This window comes from Ochotona curzoniae, unplaced genomic scaffold (assembly GCF_017591425.1).
Source record: "Ochotona curzoniae isolate NIBS_2020 unplaced genomic scaffold, NIBS_Ocur_1.0 scaffold_461, whole genome shotgun sequence".
NCBI classification, from domain to species: domain Eukaryota; kingdom Metazoa; phylum Chordata; class Mammalia; order Lagomorpha; family Ochotonidae; genus Ochotona; species Ochotona curzoniae.
Window position 1 is genome coordinate 2269700 of NW_024467120.1, and position 18381 is coordinate 2288080.

Here is an 18381-nt window from a genome sequence, read left to right on the forward strand (position 1 = left end):
GATTCTTAACCCTGATCATGATTGAGTATAGTGCATGGATGTCTACTGAACTGGGCACGCATGGCTTGCGCATTCCTCTGTGACTCTGTATACTCCAATGGAGAAGGCTGAAAAGTGGGCAAATCTAGCATGCTACCTTAGTGAGTGGCTGAAGCACTGGCTTTCGGTATCCTGAGTGCTTCCCCAGGTCTGCTGTGCCTGAACCTACTGAGTTTTCCTACCATGGCCAACACTGCATCCGGGCCATCTTACACAGTCTCTCCTGCTTGCTGCTACTGCTACTGCTTTGTGGAAGCCTCAAAATGCCTGGACTTACTCCTTTGAACAAAACCCTATCTGTCTCAGGGCCTGGCTCTCTGCAAAGACAGAGGACCCCCTCTTCTACAACACCGCCTCCAGTTTTACCACCCAACTCTGAGAAGATTTTCCCCAGGACAATTTATTGTTTCCAGTCATAAAGAGCTCTGTTTCCCCCATGTCCTCTCCTGCTCAAGCACTGTTATCACTCTGGCAGAGAGCTAGCTCAATGAGAGCCACATGGCATCCTGGTTCAGAGCATGGCTCCAGACCACTCGCTCTCCAGCCCCACTCTGCCGTTGACTGGCTGTGCAGCCTTGGGTAAGTCAGTTTCATTCTCTGTGCCTCTGTTTCCTAATGCAGAAAATGGCTTGCTTCAGAGGGACTGGAAAGATGGAAAGAGTGTAACATATGAATTGCTTACAGAAGAGTCAACAATAAGATTTCAGGCAGACTCAGCAAGAGTCAGCAGTTACCCTCTGACTTGTCTTTTATTGCTTGCCCTGTCCTGCAGGTCAGATTCATAGTTACAGGGAGAATTCACTGGATAAATTCCTAGGGCTTATGAGAAATGGGGTTAGGTCCCCTTCTAGGTCCCTGAGAGAGATTTTACCTAGCAAAACACACAACCACCTCTAAATGCTGCTGTAGCCACATCTGAGATCTGAGGCTGCCAGGATCTGATTAGCCCTATGAAATAAGCAACAGGAGACCGATTTTGCAAATATGGGAACCAAAACTCAGAGAGGTTGAGCAACTTATTGGAGCCAACGCGGCAGGTGAGCGGATGAACTGGAACCACGGCTCTTTCCACCAGTTTGCAGTGCCTTCTAGGGCACCAGGCACTGTGGGCACAAGCACATAGAAGCATTAGTGACAGGAGATGCAAGCAAGGCGGTGGGGAGGCACAGATATGCACCCTAAAGGCATCACTGGAACAGCCCATGGATCAGTGTCCTAAACAAGCAGAGCCTTGAGAACTTCAGTGACTCAGCTGAGACAAAATACTCGGTTTCCCAACACAAAGCTGCCAGAGAACAATCTTTACATAGAACAAAAAGAACAGATCAGACGGTAGGTCCAAGTCCTCCTAACGGGGCTGGAAAGGGAGAACTGACTTCACAGACTATACTCAGGGGTGGCAAGGGCTGCCAGGGGCCATGGCTGACATGAAGTGCTGTGGGTTAAGCTCCATTCCCAATTCCAGCTTCCTATTCGTGTGCTCCTTGGGAGATAGCAGGTGGTGACTCCAGGACTTGGGTCCCTACCACCCATGTGAGAGATCTGAATCGTCCCTGGGTCCTGGCTTTGGCCTGGCCCAGCTCTGACAAGATCTCTCAGTGTTTGTGTGTTTGTTTCTCTCTTATGATTACTCTCACTCTCCCAATCTATGAAATAACCTACAAAATCATTTAAAGTAAAGATTTTTTTTTTAAAAAAAAAAAAAAAAAAAGGAGATCCATCCAAAACCTGGAGTCTGGCTCTCAGCAAAGTACTAGCCTGGTCCTCACAACCATCCTTAAAGGGCAATGGTTCACTAGCAGGACTCACCAAACTCAAAAAGCCGTTGTGCTGTGACTGCAATATAGTCTAGCTAAAGATTACAGCATGAAAGGCCAAAGTGGCCCCGGACCAAGGGCAAGGGAATCCAGGCCTTGAGCCTGCAATCGCCCTCTCCACTGGAGTTGTGCAGACAATACTGGATGTCCAGGAACAGCACGGATAGGCTAGGCTAACCACGGAGGCCCATCTAAGCCCCAGGGGCTCATCACACAAGCATGGAGTGTCCAAGGGTCTGAGCTCAGTCCCTTAGCCTCCATCACGTCCAGAGGTCCAACCAATATGCAATGACACAAGGCCTCTGCCATAAACCACACTGCCAGTATAGACTTACCTGTCATGCCCCAAGGTCAACAGGATATGCTACAGACAGAGATCATCTCCCAAGAGCTAGTCAAGGGTCAGTTTCTTTGGAATGTGCAGGCTTGAACATTCTAATGAGTCAACCCTTTACTGAAAATCCCGTGTCATCTTCCCAGTCATATTATGTGAGTACTAATGTACCTATCTGACAAATAAGAGACAGACTTACAGCACTGAGACCACATGTGAGGTTACACTGCAGTAAGCAGAGGAGCCAGGATTCCATTCCAAGTCTGCTTGGCTTTAAGCACCCATACCCACACATTCTGCCCTATTCAGCTCCTGCTGATTCCAAGAACTAAGGAAAGTCTATGAATGAGTTTGTGCCCTCCTTTTCAGTGACCAGAAAACAGAGGGTCAGACAGCATTAAGTGTACCTGACATCTCTGACACGTGACACTGTTGATTTCCCACACCCAGGCTGGTCAGGTTCACGGGGAAGACAGAGGGAGAATCATTTTGCCTAATACCGGTCCCCATCCCTGGTACAGGCAGAATGAACACGACAATCCTTTTCCTAGCTAACCTAAGTTCTTCCTGATGGTCAGGCAGCAAGAGAGAATAGTTCATTCACGTGGCTCACAACTGCAATTAGAAAATAAAAGGAATGGCCCCGGCAGCATGGCCTAGCAGCTAAAGTCTTCACCTTGAACGCGCCGGGACCCCATATGGGCGCCGGTTCTAATCCTGGCAGCTCCACTTCCCATCCAGATCCCTGATTGTGGCCTGGGAAAGCAGTCGAGGACAGCCCAAAGCTTTGGGACCCTGCTCCCATGTGGGAGACCCAGAAGAGGTTCCTGGTTCCTGGCTCCAGATCGGCACAGCACTGGCCGTTGCATTCACTTGGGGAGTGAATCATTGGATGGAAGATCTTCCTGTCTCTCCTCCTTTGTAATAAAAATAACTAAATCTTTAAAAAAAAAAAAAAAAAAGAAAACACCAGAAAAAATTAGGGCTGAAAGTCACTCATAAACTAAAGCAAGATGGCTAATTTTGGATTACTGAAGCAGAGATGAACAAAACAGATCATGGTCAAAAAGTTAAAACCATGAAACATCACATGAGTCAAGCACGCATCAATGTGCTGTCATTGTGGTACAGTGGATGAAGCCATCATATGCAAGGCCAGGATCCTATATCATAGCGCATGCTGAAGTCCCAACTGCTCCACTTTGATCTACCTCCTTATCCACGTGCTGGGAGAGCACCAGAAGATGGCCCCAGCTCCCCCATGCCGCCGATGAAGGCAATCTGGCTGAGTTCCTGGCTCTTGATGCCAGCTGGTCCAGTGCTGGCTTTTACAGTCCTCTGGGGAGCAAACCGGCAGATGTATCAAAACCGCTTTCTGTGTCTCTTCCTCTCTTTTGTCACTCTGCCATTCTAGCAAATAGAAGCAAATGATTTTAAATGAATCAGCAAGAAAGTATAGTTGCTTTTGGGGAATAAAACAAGAGAGATATACATGACAATTTGAAAAAGAGTTACCAAGGTAAGTTTTTCTTTAAACAAGTTAATGACCTACAGGGTCACAAAACTGGGGGTTGCCTTTTCTACCAGTCAGAAATCTTTTGTACCCCTACTGAATGAAAGTCTCTAGATTAACAAATAACATCACAGCACTAGATCCCTAATTACTAGTAAATGCCGATTCAATGAAGTTCATTGTCTAGAGAATGAAATAACCCTTTTGGGAGCTGGTTAAACAAGCACTCAGGGTGACATCAAAACTGTATATCATTTTTCTCAGTAACAGTTATGACTGGAGTTCCCACACCCACCCCACCCCGAAATTCAGGAACTGACACTTCAGTGCTGACGTGACAGCTTTGGGAAGTAGTCTCTTCAACAGGTGACTATGTCCTTCTGCTCACCATCACACCATCACGAATGGGACAGCAACTTCATAAGCAGGCTGGGGACAGCCAGCCCGTCCCTCGTGCCCTTCCTCCCCTTCCACCGTGTGCAGACGTAGTGCTTGTCCCCTCCAGAGGAAGCAGTCATGACGTGCCAACTTAGACACGGAGTCTGGGCTCTCGCCAGACAGCAGAGCTGCCAGGTTCTCCAGCTCGGACTTTGCAGCCTCCAGAATCAAGAGGTGCAAATTCCTGCTTTTAGGAATGACCCTGCCTCCTGTCTTGTAGAAGGACAAAGGCAATCCTCTGCTTCATGTAAAAATTGTTCAGAGGCTTACATCAACAGATCATAATTGGATGAATATCTTCAGAGTCTCTATCCTGAGTCTAAAGCAATTTCCCAGCAACTGTTTTGTCATTTTTCAATCTAATCTAATAGACTTCTGCATTGCAAACAGAATTGCAGATCCTGTACTGCAGGAACGTCGTTAGAATGCAACGTATTAAAAGACTATTTCCAAAGCAAATAGAGATATCAACTGCCAGGGAAAAACAGGGATTATCAAAGAATATCAGTTAAAGCTCTAGCAAAAATAGAGCTCTTCAAAAATACTAATCCTTCAGTATTCTAGTTAACTATTTGTTTAAACACATCTAATCCATCAAAGATACTGTTTTGATTGAGTCACTTGTCCTTATGAATATATGGTAATGGGCTTGAATTTCCACAATAGTTTTTGCTCTTTAGAGTTCAGTAAGTGGTATTTTTTGAAAATCCAGCAGAGGCGGTTCTGAAGTTTGTTTTTGCACTATGCATGAAAAAAAAGTAGTGTGAGAGATTTCAGTAGTGGCAATCAAGGTTGGAGAGAGGGTTTGGAAAGAGTGTTTTAGCTACTTATTAACTTTTAAAACATTGTAAGCCCTTAAGAAGCATCTATTTACATAAAATCAATGCAGTAATTAGAGATTATTCTTATCTCTTCATTAAGATAAATCTCCTGAGAATATCTATTCATCCCGCATAGTGCTAGATCCTCATCTGGCTCCAGCTTAAACACCTGGAAGGTGCTTTAAAAATAGAAACCCATAGAACACGCTTCCCCGTGCAATGCAAGGGGAATTGAGTCCAGGAACACAGTTGGGGTGAAGGGTCGGGCAGCATGGCATAAAGCTTGTAGAGAATGAGTTGGATGGAAAAAAAAAAAGTTATGCATCAGTTTCGTATTTTTTATTTGCACCCGAATGAATATGTATTTTAACCCATTTTTCCACGAACTCTCTGAAGTGCACTTGGATACCTGAGAGCTCCATGAGTGATGTATGAGGTACACCCCAGGGATGGGAATCCCTGGCCAGGAAGGACATGTGTCACCCGTGGACTATTGCAAATGATCCTACACCTTCAGAATCACCGACCTTTAAACCTCAAAAATAACCCAGAACACACGTAACTTGACGCACTTACCCAAAGTCTCGAAATAGCTCACGCTTGTTTTTTAAGATTATTTTATTTTTATTTGAAAGGTGGAGTTACAGAGATAAGGACAGACAGATCTCGAGAGGAAGAATCTTCTGTCTGCTGCTTCACTCCCCAAATGCCTGCAACTGCCAGAGCTGAACTGACTGGAAGCCAGCAGCATGGAGCTCCTTTGGAATCTCCCACATTAGCGCAGGAGCCGTAGGAGTTAAACCATCCTCAGAGCCTTCCCACGACACAAGCAGCAAGCTGGATCAGAAGCGGGCTAGCCAGAACTCCGATCAGCTCCCATATAAGATGCCAGTAACATAAGCGGGAGCTTAGCGACTACTAGGCCACAGTGCCGACCCCCAATATTGCCTACTTATTTGCTTGAAAGAGAGAAAGAAGAAGAAAACACTTGATTATGACTACAGGAATAATTAATACATGAAAGAATCATCCAATGCCTCTCTCCTTTTTCAGTTACAGTACGTACAGTTAGTCTGCTCTTCTTGTCCCAAATAGAAGGATCAGTTTCAGTCCCAGCTGGTCCACTTTGCAGTCCGACTTTCTGCTAATGCCCCTGGGAAAGCAGTGGGTGATGGCCCAAGTGCTTGACCCCCCCCCCCCCAACCATTTACATGGGAGACCCAGATGGAATTCCAGGCTCCTGACTTCAGCCTGACCCAGGCAAAGGCACGGTCCCCCAGCTGCCCCTCCTGTTGTTTCAAGGTGAAATCAGAGACAACTTCTGTGTGTTTATGCTTTCCTCCCAGTGCAAGCAAATTATCCTAAACAGGTGTATTCTAAGGACCACGGTTGCTAGGTGGAGACTCCAAATCATTGTATCCCCTGATTCAAACATCCTTTGGTTTGTTTGTTCCTGACCTCTGGGTACGGAAGCAACAGCACGGGAAGAGAGCACGCAGGGTTATGTGACGTTGCCTGGCAGGTTGTGAGCAGGTTTGACCACTTGACAGGACAACTACAGTTCTGCGATAAGATCAGCATGGTGGGGCTGATCCTTCCGGATCTCATATCACACTTTAGTGTCAAGGCAGTGTGGGAACAGCTGCCCACAGCATCACTACAGCACACATGTCCCTGCCCCTGCCCCAGCTGGCAGCCGGCCACACCTTGCCAACAAGCGACTGTTGCATGGCGCAACACTGCAGGGCAGTTCGGGACAGGAAGTAGAAGATACCACAACCTCCTGAAACTGCGAGGAAGATGCCCAAGGGCTGTTATCAAGGCTTCACAGTTGTTCACAAGCGGTGTTTACTGCTCAACATCCGCTCTTGACTTTAAATTCGACTGGGAAATTTCCGCAGCGCTCAGACTGAATGCCCATGGAGGATGGCGACAATGGGTACGTACTGAAGGCCTGTGATGTTCTCAGAGGCCCTGGGTGCACGCACAAAAAAAAAGGCACCGGAATACTGCCAGAATACTTAGCACACTTCTCATCTGAGGTTTCTGGACCTACTCAGAAATGGTCTCGGAGCTCATTTCACCCCATCCGAATATCTGGCTGGAGACAAAACACACACCCCTGGCAGAGGTCCCTGGCACTGTGAGGCTATAAATTAATGGTGTCAGATGGATGATAGTGTTAAGTGCATGAGTGCTGAGGGAAAGGTGTGATTATTGCAGTTTTTAGGACTGCCCTGCCTGCCCAAAGCGAGAGGAAGCTGGGGAACCTTGCCCCCAAAACTTTAATTTCCAGAGCCAACCTGCCACTTGATGAAACAGGAATTAACAGGCAACCAAGATAAAAGGGGAACCCTTTCAGCGTCTTGGGGCTAAGGAAGGAAAAGCACAGGTGGAGAAGGAAGGCTTAATAATGTGAGATTCCGTTGGTTCAACAAAGGAGGTCCTAATCTCGGAGCTGAATCTCTATGCAGATGGGCTTTACCATCCCAGGTTCCCAAAACAGTAATCAATCTGCAGGCCCCACCAATGTCAACTGTGTGCAGGGGAAGGAAGAGAGTGGGAGAGACTGCAGTTCTTCTTAATTTCTTTTCTGTTGCTACCTAAATCTGCTTATGGACATTGCCCGTTGTCTGAGTCTCTGTTGAGTTGGCACGTCTTCCTTGCTCAATCTCCTCCCCCATGACAGAGCTCCTTCACTTCTGCTTTGGATGTGGCTGCAACAGGGAGATGGCAACGAGCAATGAACGCTTCCACTGCGTGGGTGGGACGCGAGGAATAGAGCGTGTTTGGCAAGCCCCCAAGCTTGGCTGTCTCTGAGGGTCTGGGGAGGGAGATAAATGGGCCTTTTGCAGTGCAGTGTTTGTGGACTTTGTATCGAATTCATGCTGCAGACGGCTCTGTGGAGCAGGCGGAAACACAAAGCAGAATCCTGAGTCCAGCTGCATGCCAAGTCCCGCTTTCCCTCATGGAGCTGGGGATTGTGTGGCCATGGTCCTCAGTAGTCTTGGTAGCAGCCAGGAGGAATGGCGATGGGGAAAGTGGGCCTGCTTACCACTGCTGTGGCTCAGAGGTGAGATCTGATCGAAGCCTACAGGCATGGCCTGAGGCTTGTCTGCAGGCCTCTTCTCTCTCATTAGCCAGCACAGTGATTACCAGCAAGTGTAACAGCTTGGAGCCCTTCAGATTTTATTCTATGGTGATTTACAAACAACTCTTCCTTATTTCGGAACTCAGCATACAAAGCTGGAGCCTCCTGAAGTTCCTGCAACCACACAAACCCAGGGTAAGCCTCTCCCTACACAGCCCCAGGAAACTCCAAGGTTTTAGAAACAGGTCATGGAGAATCCAACACCCACTATAGCTCCACTCCTTGAGGTCTTGGAATAAGCCCCTGGGGCACAAAGCAAGACAAAGTTCAACCTCTGGTTTTATAGCCTTAGAGACCTGCATAGCATCTTGCCTCCCAGGCACCCCTCCCTGTATTCTTCACCCTCTGTCAGACCAGGTCTAAATCTGGACAGGAGGGAGGAAAATCAAGTCACTTTCACTGCCAGTCAATGGAATCCTGAAGTCACTAGAATTAGACTGATTTATGTGGTCTTGCTCAGTTTAAAGCACTGGCACCTTGTCACACTGCAAAGGCTCTGGCTTTGGCTTTGTTAGAGTTAATTTTTCAAGAAGAGCTAGCCTTAGCTGGCAAAGAAAGAACTTAGGATAGGAGTACATCCCTTCGTGGAGGAGGCAGAGGAAAGAGACTTTTGCAAATGGGAGTGGGACAGGGAGATAATGGAAAAATCAGGGGAAAGAGATAAAAGAAGCTGAAGACCCAGTGGAACCGGGGCACACAGATGAGCAGCTGGGGACCCACTCTTTACCTTTTAGTGTTTGCTGGAGTTGAAGTTCAGAAACTGAACAGCTTCCCAACAGCTGCTCCATTTCTCTTCCCTGTGTTCAAAGTGGGACTTGGAAAGAAGACAGTCATCCTTTTCTCTCTGAACAAAGCATATTAAATACAGTGATTAGAAGAACAGAAGACTTCGAACAACCTCAAATCGACTCCAAACCAGCCTGTCTTCCTCCCTCTGCGGATTCAGAGCCACAGCCCTCTCTCAGGGCAAAAGTGAACCCTCCAGGTGGCCCACACTCTCAGTCTAATTTGTGTTAGCAGGTCCCTGGAGAAAGCAGAGTAGAATGGAGGGATTAAGACCAGTATGAAGATAAAAGTGTCTGTCTGGATTCAGAAAACAACTTCTAAGGGCTGGCACTATCGCCCAGGGAGTTAAGCCACATCCTGAAATACCAGCATTCAGCTGCCCCACTTCCAATCCAGCTCCCTGTTCATGTACCTGGGAACGCAGCGGAAGATGACCCAAGTACTTGGGGCTCTGCCACTCAGATGGGAGACTCAAATGAGGTTCCAGGCTCCTGATTTCAACCTGGCCCACCCTTGCCATTGCAGCCATTCCCTTACTCTCGCTAGCTCAAATAAATGTATTTTTTAAATGTTTCAACTCAATAAAATATATAAGAATCTAAACAGTATGGCATAGGCAAAAAGATTGATAGCATAGGGAATCCATAGATAGATCTTGTCACATAGAGTAAAAGGGTGCCAACACTAATGAGTAGAGCAAAGACAAAAAATGGGGAATGGTGAAACAAGATACATGAAAAAAGTGAAGTCTGGGCCTTATCTCACACAACACATCAAGCTTAATTCAAAATGTATCAGCGACCTATAGGTAAGACATAACACTGCGAAACTGCTAGGGGAAACGTTCAGAAATTGAGTTCAGTAAACATTCTAAGACACAGGAAGCAAAAAGGAGACAAAACGAACTTACCCAAATTAAGAACTTTTGTTCATCAAAGAACACTATGAAGAGTGCACACAGTGTTATGATATGATGCGCTAAACCGCTGACTGCAACTTTGGCACCCCATATTCAAGTGCTGGTTCAAGTCCCAGATGCTCCATTCTTGATGCAGCCACATGCGAATGCACTTTGGAAACAACAGAGGTTGACCCTAGTGGCTGGGTACCTGCCAGCCATGTGGGAGACCTAAGTAGAGTTCCTGGGTCCTGGTTTGAGTCTGACCTAGTCCCGTCTATTGCAAACTTTTGGAGAATGAACCAGTAGATAAAAGATCAGCCTTTCAAATAAATACATAAAAAGAGTAAAATGATAACCCACAGAATGTGAGAGAATATTTGTAAAGAACATATCTGATACGGGATTCATAAATATTTGAAATACAGAGAAGAAGCGAAGATTTGGCATAGCAGTTATATCATTGCCTGGGACACCTGCATCTTACATTGGAATACCTGGTTTGAATCCTGGCTACTCTGCTCCCCATCCAGTTTCTTGCTAATGTGCTTCTTGGCAGGCAGCAGGTGGTGCAAGGCTCAAGTCCTGAAGCCCCTGCCATGCGCAAGGACTAACAGGATGGAGATCCTGACTCCTGGCTTTGACCTGGCCCAGCCCTGGCTGTTACTGGCATTTAGAGAGTGAGAGTAAGACAGGAGATTAAGAGATAGATTCCTTCCTTCCTCCCTCCCCTTCTTCTGCTTTCTCTTTCCTTCTTTCTCTGCCCACCAATCTTACAAATATTTAATACTTTAGACAACAAGAAAGTGACTGTAATCATCTCACCTTTCCCCAAAAAAGACAAATCCACAACAGCTCCCTCACAATTTCGTGAATTTGGCTTAATTCAAGTTGCAATTCTAACTCATTTCCAAACCCTTTTTACAATTCATCTCATCTTATTTTTAAGTTTTTTTTAAAAAATGTGTTATTTTAAAGATGAGTTGACTTTTATTTATTTGAAAGGCAGAGAGCTAGAGAGAGAAAGAGAGAGAAAATCTTTCACCAAAATGAATGCACTGTGGTCATGAACAGTGCTCTGATTCAATTTTGAAAATATAAAAGAAAAATACATAGCAATTTAGGAAGCAATTGATTATATCAAAACTGTGGAATATCCAACATAGTATCTTTTCCGATAAAATAAATAATTTATAAAGATTTATTAAACTTCATGTTTCATCTTATTTCTTACTGGTCACGGACATAACCTCTAATCTATCCAAGCTATTGCTCCCTGAATCTTTCCTTCAGCCCATAATATTCTATTTCTAATCCTTTCAATCTCTTTCTTTCCTTCCTTCAAGACCTGGCTTTTGTCTGAACACATATTATATCAACTATTACAACCTCCGTTCCCTCCCAGTTCTTGAGGATTGGCTGTGCTATTGCCCAGGCACCTCAATTCAGCACTTTCTTCTTGGAAAGAGTATCGATTCAGCTTTCTCTACTCAGAGCACCAGGCCATAAAGTAGATTAGATCCATCAGTGCTCTCCAGTTCACTCATGTCCACATCTTGCCTAGGTGACCAGATGGTCAGATACTTAAGGATGAAGCCAAGCATATTTCTCCCTGCCTTTGCAGAGGCACAGTTCCAGAGCCAAGATAGAAGATACATTGGATTTTGTCACAAATTTAGTCACAGAATAGGGCACAATGTGGGGACCCGAAAGCTCTAGAGCTTCAATATAGTCATTTATTTATCCAAAATTCCTCCATCTTGGTACTTCCCTAATCATCACTTTGTTTCCCACATTTACCCCCAAGTAAAAGTGGGGGGAGGGAGAAGCCCTTAAAATAGACAGGATAAAAGAAAGGCTTGGAAGCAAGATGGATGCTGCAGAATTGGTCATGTTCAGTTTGAATTTCATCTGTAGACAGAAGTGACAGTTTGGGACAACGCAAGACAGAAGTTGAGAATCCTCCCTTAATTGGGATTCAGAATTATCTCTTGCAATGGCACCTGGACATGGCGTTGTGCACCCACCCGTCCACCCGTCAGCTCACACGTGCATCCTCACCCCAGAACCACCCAGACGGTGGGTTCTGCTCTCTCCTGCTCACCCCCATCTGGAACTTACAATTGAATCGGAGGTTGTCTCCTAGAGCGGTCCGGTCCCCTCACGGTTCCGGTGAGTTCACACATTAAGTAGAGTCTGAGTAAATATAATTACGTGCGATTTAAGATTCCTCGTTTCAAAAGGAACCAACTCATGAAAATTTCATAGGAAAGCAAATCGAAAATCAAGGGCAGGATGTAAAAATGTGAAGAATCAAAGAAGCAAATGTGTTAAGTGGGAACTTCCTAGAGGGTTTTTACTGTCTCGTATGCATGCTACTTATCGTCAAAATTGAGACAAACAAGCTCCTGTTTTTCCTTTGCAGATCCCCTGAAGGAAGGAACCAAAGGAGGCAGTGTTCACTGGTCCCTCCTGGAAGCCGCTCTCGGCGCATCTCTCCCTCTCCAACCCACCTCAAAGCAGAGCTAATGCTGGAATAGTCCCGAAGGGGGCTGGCAGCAACAAAAGGTGCTGACTACTGCTGTGAAAGGGCTACTTAACCCCAGCGTTGTGCACACAGAGGTGGTAGTGCCTCTGCTTCTGTTTGCCTGGTACCCATGCCAGGTCAGGTCCTTCAAATAGGCCTTCTGTGTCCCCCTGGAAAGGGACAGAGCAGGCCCAGGGTGGGAGAGGAGGAATGAGGGGGAAAGGATCCATGTTTAGATGTCTACAATCCATCATGCCAAAAGGAAAGCAAGGAAAATATTTGAACAGTGACAGCACTTGAGCGTTTGGGCCAGAAGGCAAACAACAGAGGCGTACTAAGGATCAGAGGGCCTTTCTACACTCTGGGAGCTCCTGGAAGATTAACGTGGCTCCCCTGCCTTTCCTCCTCCGAGTCCTGTCTGGCCAGCTCTGGCATCAGCAGAGGCTCTGAAAGTCACTTTGCTACTAAGAGCCTCAGCTCAGTGAGGAGGCAAATGACCTGAACCTCCAAGATGGATCAAGCCTCCCTGCCACCTACTTGGTTGGAGTTTCTGTATTACAAAGAAATTATATGTGGATCTTGAAATTTTTCACCGCCATAAGTTTATCTTTAATAAATATCACTTAAATTGTTAAATCTATTTTTATTTTATTTGAAAGGCACACAGAGACTGGACCAGGCTGAGGCGAGGAGCCTGGAACTCCATCTGGGTCTCCCACGAGGGTGTTAAGGATTCACTTACTTATCACTTGCTGCTTCCTAGTTTACCCGCCAGCAGGAAGATGGCATCAGAATGGAGTCAGGACTCAAACCCACACATTCTGATCTATGATGCAGCCATCCTCAGTGGTATTCCCAGTGTCCCAACAGCTGCACCCAACACTCACCCAATTTAATCTTTTAATATTTATTTGCAAGGCAGGATGGCAGAGAAAGACACACACACACACACACACACACACACACACACACATACGCGGAGGGTTTCTATCTGCTGGTGCACTGTCCAAAAAAGCCACAACAGCTTGAACTGAGATGGGTTGAAACCACTCCTGGGTGACAGGAGGCCAAGTATTCGGTCCATTGTCCACTGCTTTCCCAGGTGCATTGGTGAGCATCTGGAGAGGAAGCAGAGTAGCCGGGACTCAAACCAACGCTTCAATATGAGATTCTGGTAGTGCACGAGGCGGCCTCACCAGCTGAGCCACAATGTCAATCCCCAAACTTATCTCTTGGGTCTACTTTTCCTCAAATTGTTTAAGTGCCCTCCTGTTTTATCACCCAGGATTTGCTGGGGGCAAGGGAGGGAAGGAGAAGAGGAAGTATGCTCCTGTTTTATTTCAATTGGTGAACATTTCAATCATGAGGATCCCTTCTGGGTCAAAGCTTGTGTTCCGCGACCATGTGATAGTAATTGCGTTTTCATTTCCTTTGATGGAGAAAACACATGACAACAAAAGGCTATTACAAAATATGTAACTCTTTAATAATAAATATGTATAACTTCACAACCGCCTCTACAGATGTTTGAAAAACTTATGTGGAAGACATTATTCATGCACCAGTCTCTAGCCCATACCCCGTCAGTGCTGCTGCCTGTTCCCTCCCACCCTCTTTACAGACTCAGCCCCCCAGGCTGTCCCAACGGGGAAGCTCACAACTCCCAGAACCAGCTGTCAGAGAAGACAGAGGCTCAGAGCCGGGGACCCACCCTCCGTATCACTCTCCTCCCATCACCAGCTACCGTTCCTCCCCAACACAGAGGCCGGAAGCACCACGGAAGCTAGAAGGGTCCAGTCAAGCATCCCTCAAGGAGTGTGGCCAAACGTGCCAGGAGACTGAAGCTCTGAGCTTTTCCATGCTGCTTTCTCAAGAACAGCGCAACCAGCTGAAATCCAAGCGTGTCCACTTAGAAAATAGGAATCTTGGAGTTTTTAAAAATGTGGAGGGGAGAGGGCTGGCTAGCATTGTGGTATAGCAAGAAAGAAAACTGGCTCCCCGGGTGTCAGTGCCAGTCCCAGCTCTTCTACCTCCCATTCAGTATCCTGTTAACAGCCGAGGAGAGCAGCAGAAGAAACCCCAAGTGTTTGGGGTCCCTGCTACCTACACCAGAGACACAGATGAAGCTCCTGGCATCAGCCTGGCCCAGTACAGGCCAACGCCATCATCTGCAGAATGAACCAGGGGATGAAAGATCACCCTGTATACCTCTTCTCCCTTGGCTGTAACTCTTTCAAAATAAATAAATAAATCTTTTTTTTAAGCTACACTAAGCATCCCTCACCCTTATAAAAGTGCATTTTAAAAAAATCCTGGAGCAATTTAGTTCACAAGGCATTAGCTGTTGAACTTTAAGTAGCACCTAAGGATGAGGAAAGACCAAAAAAAAAAAAAAAAACAACCTGTCCCTTGTCCCTTCTTTTCTCCTGAACTGAGTGATCTTTCTGACATCCATCAATACCAAACGTTAGCTATTGAGATGGAAGGTCGACAATCCAGGCTTTTGTCCAGTCGTAAGCGAGCCATCCATTATGACTGAAAGAATGAATAAGCAAGAAAGGAGTATCCATGGCCACCACCCAGATGACAACAAGGGGACTGTCCAAGCTGTCCGCGCAGGGCCCTGCATCAAGGGGCACCAGGGCCTCTGGACAAATTTGGTCTGGAGACCACGCCCACGCTCACGTCCCATCTTTCACCCAGGCAGGTCCCATAGCCCTTGTCAAGCCTGGCTGATGGATGGGCCTGGAATGGCTCCTTTGCTGCCAGGGTGAGACACAGCAGCTGTTTAACAGCCCAACTAGTGACCCTGGTCAGCACTTTCAAGGCAGGAAGCACAGAAGAATAGAGTAACCACTTAAAGTCACCACAAAGGGGGAAACTTCCTCCCCCTTGTCAATGGGCCAGTCCACCGGTCATCTAATTACACATGCATATATCAGGGAGTGCAAGGAAGGGAGACTGAATGGAAGCAAAACTGCTCTTGGGCAAGTCTAGCTGGGCCCCTCAGGCCCTGGGAGAACACGCCCCTGGGGCTGCGTGCCCAGCACACAGAGCAAGGTCAGGTCCCCATCCTGCTTCTGGGGTAACAGCACACCATCTGTGTCAGGGTTGGTTCCCAAGGTCTTCAGAGCACCTCTCAGTAGTCCTCTTGTGTTAAACATTTTCTCACCAGAGCCATTCTTCCACCAGCCTTTCCAAGACCCTGAATGTCCTCCACGTCACCATTGAAGGAAGGAAAAAGAAAACCGAACTCCAGTGGACACCAGCCTTTGGGCTCGAGCTGACCCTTTTGTAAACGGGGTTGAGGGCCGGTGGGTCCAAGGGTGAACTGATGCTTTGGAGCATGCGCAGTATTCTCCTTCATCCGGGGTTTCACACCACCATTTCCGTTAACCTAAGGCCAACCAACATTCAAATACATTACAAAGAAAATTCCAGAAATACACAAGGCCTAACCTTTAGATGGTGCTATCTTGTGATGAATGAAATCACACACCATCTGCTCCGTGCTTCTACAACAGGAAGCACCCCCGTGTCCAGCATGTCTGTAGTTGCTACCTGCACCTCTTTCACTTTCTATCTCGCTTATCAGACTGGATGATGGGAAACGGGGCTGCCAGGATTAGAACTGGCCAGCCCAGATGGAATCCCGGCACATGCAAGGTGAGGACTTCAGCTGCTAGGCTACTGCGCCACGCCCAAGGGAAAGCTTTTAACCTAGGGACTCTAGCCATTTGTGACCCTTGATCACACGCTATTGTATATGGGGGCAATTCAGGGGAGAAGACAAAGGCTTAGGTTGCACAGACTCAGGTGCCAGTACCGGAACCAGCTGGGCCTTGACAGCTTTGTCTGCGAAATGGAACTGCAGAAACAAGCACCCTCCTGATCTCCGTGCGATGTTTGCTGTTCAGTCCCCCAAAACAACTGTGCCCTCCCAGGAAACCCTCCTCCCCTCTGTCCCCACCCTCCCGTATCTCGTGATCTCTTTCCCCTGTTCCTCTCAGGCCCCGGATGCTGCCTCTGCCGACCAACCCCGGTGAGGCTGTGTGCACTTCTGGTGTCACAGCAAGAAGGGCCCGGTAAAATTTTCCATCCCCTCCTAACTCTCCCCACAGGGATTCTTCCATATTTCTGGTCCTTTCTGAGCACAGCCCTCGGGTTCCTTTCCCCTCCTCCGCGGCCACGTACCTGCAGGGCCATGCAGACGACACTGCTGGGGCATGTTTAATAAACGACATAGGTCAAGACCCTGCGCCGTGGCCCGTCGGGACCAGGATTGGTACAAATCCGACTTCACGGGCCGGTATTAGGTTTTGCTATACGAAATTGCAGTTATTCGACCACACCGACATCCACAAAGGATGAGTGTTTTGTGAATAATAACCTAATAAAGGAGCCCGGTATCCAAATATTAAAACCATATTCTAAGACATCCCACCTGCTCCTCCCAAAGCAGAACATACAATGCTGGTGGTGAAGATGCAAGGAGCGAGCAGTGTAACAGTTCCCTGCGACCTGCAGCACTTTTGAATGGGAAACGATGTTGCCTGGCCAGCTGAGGCCCGTCAGGAGACATCTGTGGTTGTCACAATGAGATGGGGAACATGACTGGCATGGAAGGGGTAGAGTCCTGTCACAGACAAGGCAACCCCAGTCCGGTGAGTTCTGTGGTCCAAATGTCCCCAGAGCTGGCAGAGTTGAGAGCTGGCCAGGTGCCAATGGGGACTCAGAGCCTTGGCAGGGTCTGTAAGCAATGCCCTTGAATGTGCGGCCCATTCGCCCCTCAGAAGGCCAGTGCCCTTGGCAGCTCGAAATAGCAACCAAGGGCTCCCATGACCTATCTCTGTCCCATAATTCCCCGGGGCCCGGCCCCATCTCTGAAGGTCCTTCTCCTGTCCTGTTGTGAAGCTCTGATGTGTTGGGGCGTTTTCTGAGGGTCCCCAAACCCCAGCTCCAAGTGCTGTGTTAGTGACCATGGTCTCTTTCTATGTCTTCAAGACTCCCTGCTAGGAAAGGACACTCAAATCTTTCTCCCCGCGTGTTTGGCCCAGCCACCCGTGGGCGGGTGCAGGGAGGGTAAGCCATGGGGACCCCCTGAGAGAACCCCATCACAACCTCTCCACCACAGGAGAGGGTAACCACTGGCCAGCTGTGGCGGGCTGATGCTGTTTCCTGAAAGAGACTATGTGTCATTTCCCATGATTGAGAAGGGAGCTGAGCGAGGCAGGACTGCTCACCTGCCCCAGCTGCTCCTCCTGCCTGCCGTCGGGCACGGAGCCCGTCGGCAGAAGCTGAGGACATGCAGCCTGCGCTCGCTGCTCCTGAGCTGTATTTGCCTTCACCGTGCAACCACCGCTGTTCTTTCCAGCTCGTTCTCTGTTGGCAGAAAGTCTGTGCGAGGCTGAGGCACGCTCATTTATTTATGAACTTGAACCCCAAGAGCAACCACAAAAATCACCCACTCCAAGAAAATGGAAGGAATGTTGGGAAGGCCAAATCAGACGTTCCAAAAATAGCCATCACCGTACTGTGCTCCAAAAGATTTCTCATGAAAGAGATGCTTCCGTCTCCCCGGGTCTGGCTCGGTCCGCCCAGGCCAAGGCGTCTCCGTGCGGGACCCAGCCTCTCCCACGTCCAGCTGCAACTCAACACTCAGCAATATAATGGGGGTGGGGAGGGAAAGATTTCTGCAAGTCAAGCAGGAGACACATGATCCCGTGCCAATCCTTAGCCTGTTCTCTGCTTCTCGGAACTTAAAACCTGCCTGCCTGCCATTCACCAAATGACACAGAGTGCTGGCAGATGGAACAGAGAGAGAAGGCTAAATGTATTTTAATGGGACCATTAGGATTATGTCGAAAGGTGAGAAAAAAAAGGAAAAAAAAGCACGTGCCAGCCAAGAAAAGAAGCACTGTCTAAAAGAAATAGAACTTGTTCCATCTTTTCTCTGTTCGCTCCCTGTTTTGCTTTTTGTGAGACTCTGATGCAGTGGGAGAATCCTTAGCTCAAACAAGGCAGGCAAATTCCTATTTTCTTAAGCCAAGTCATGTG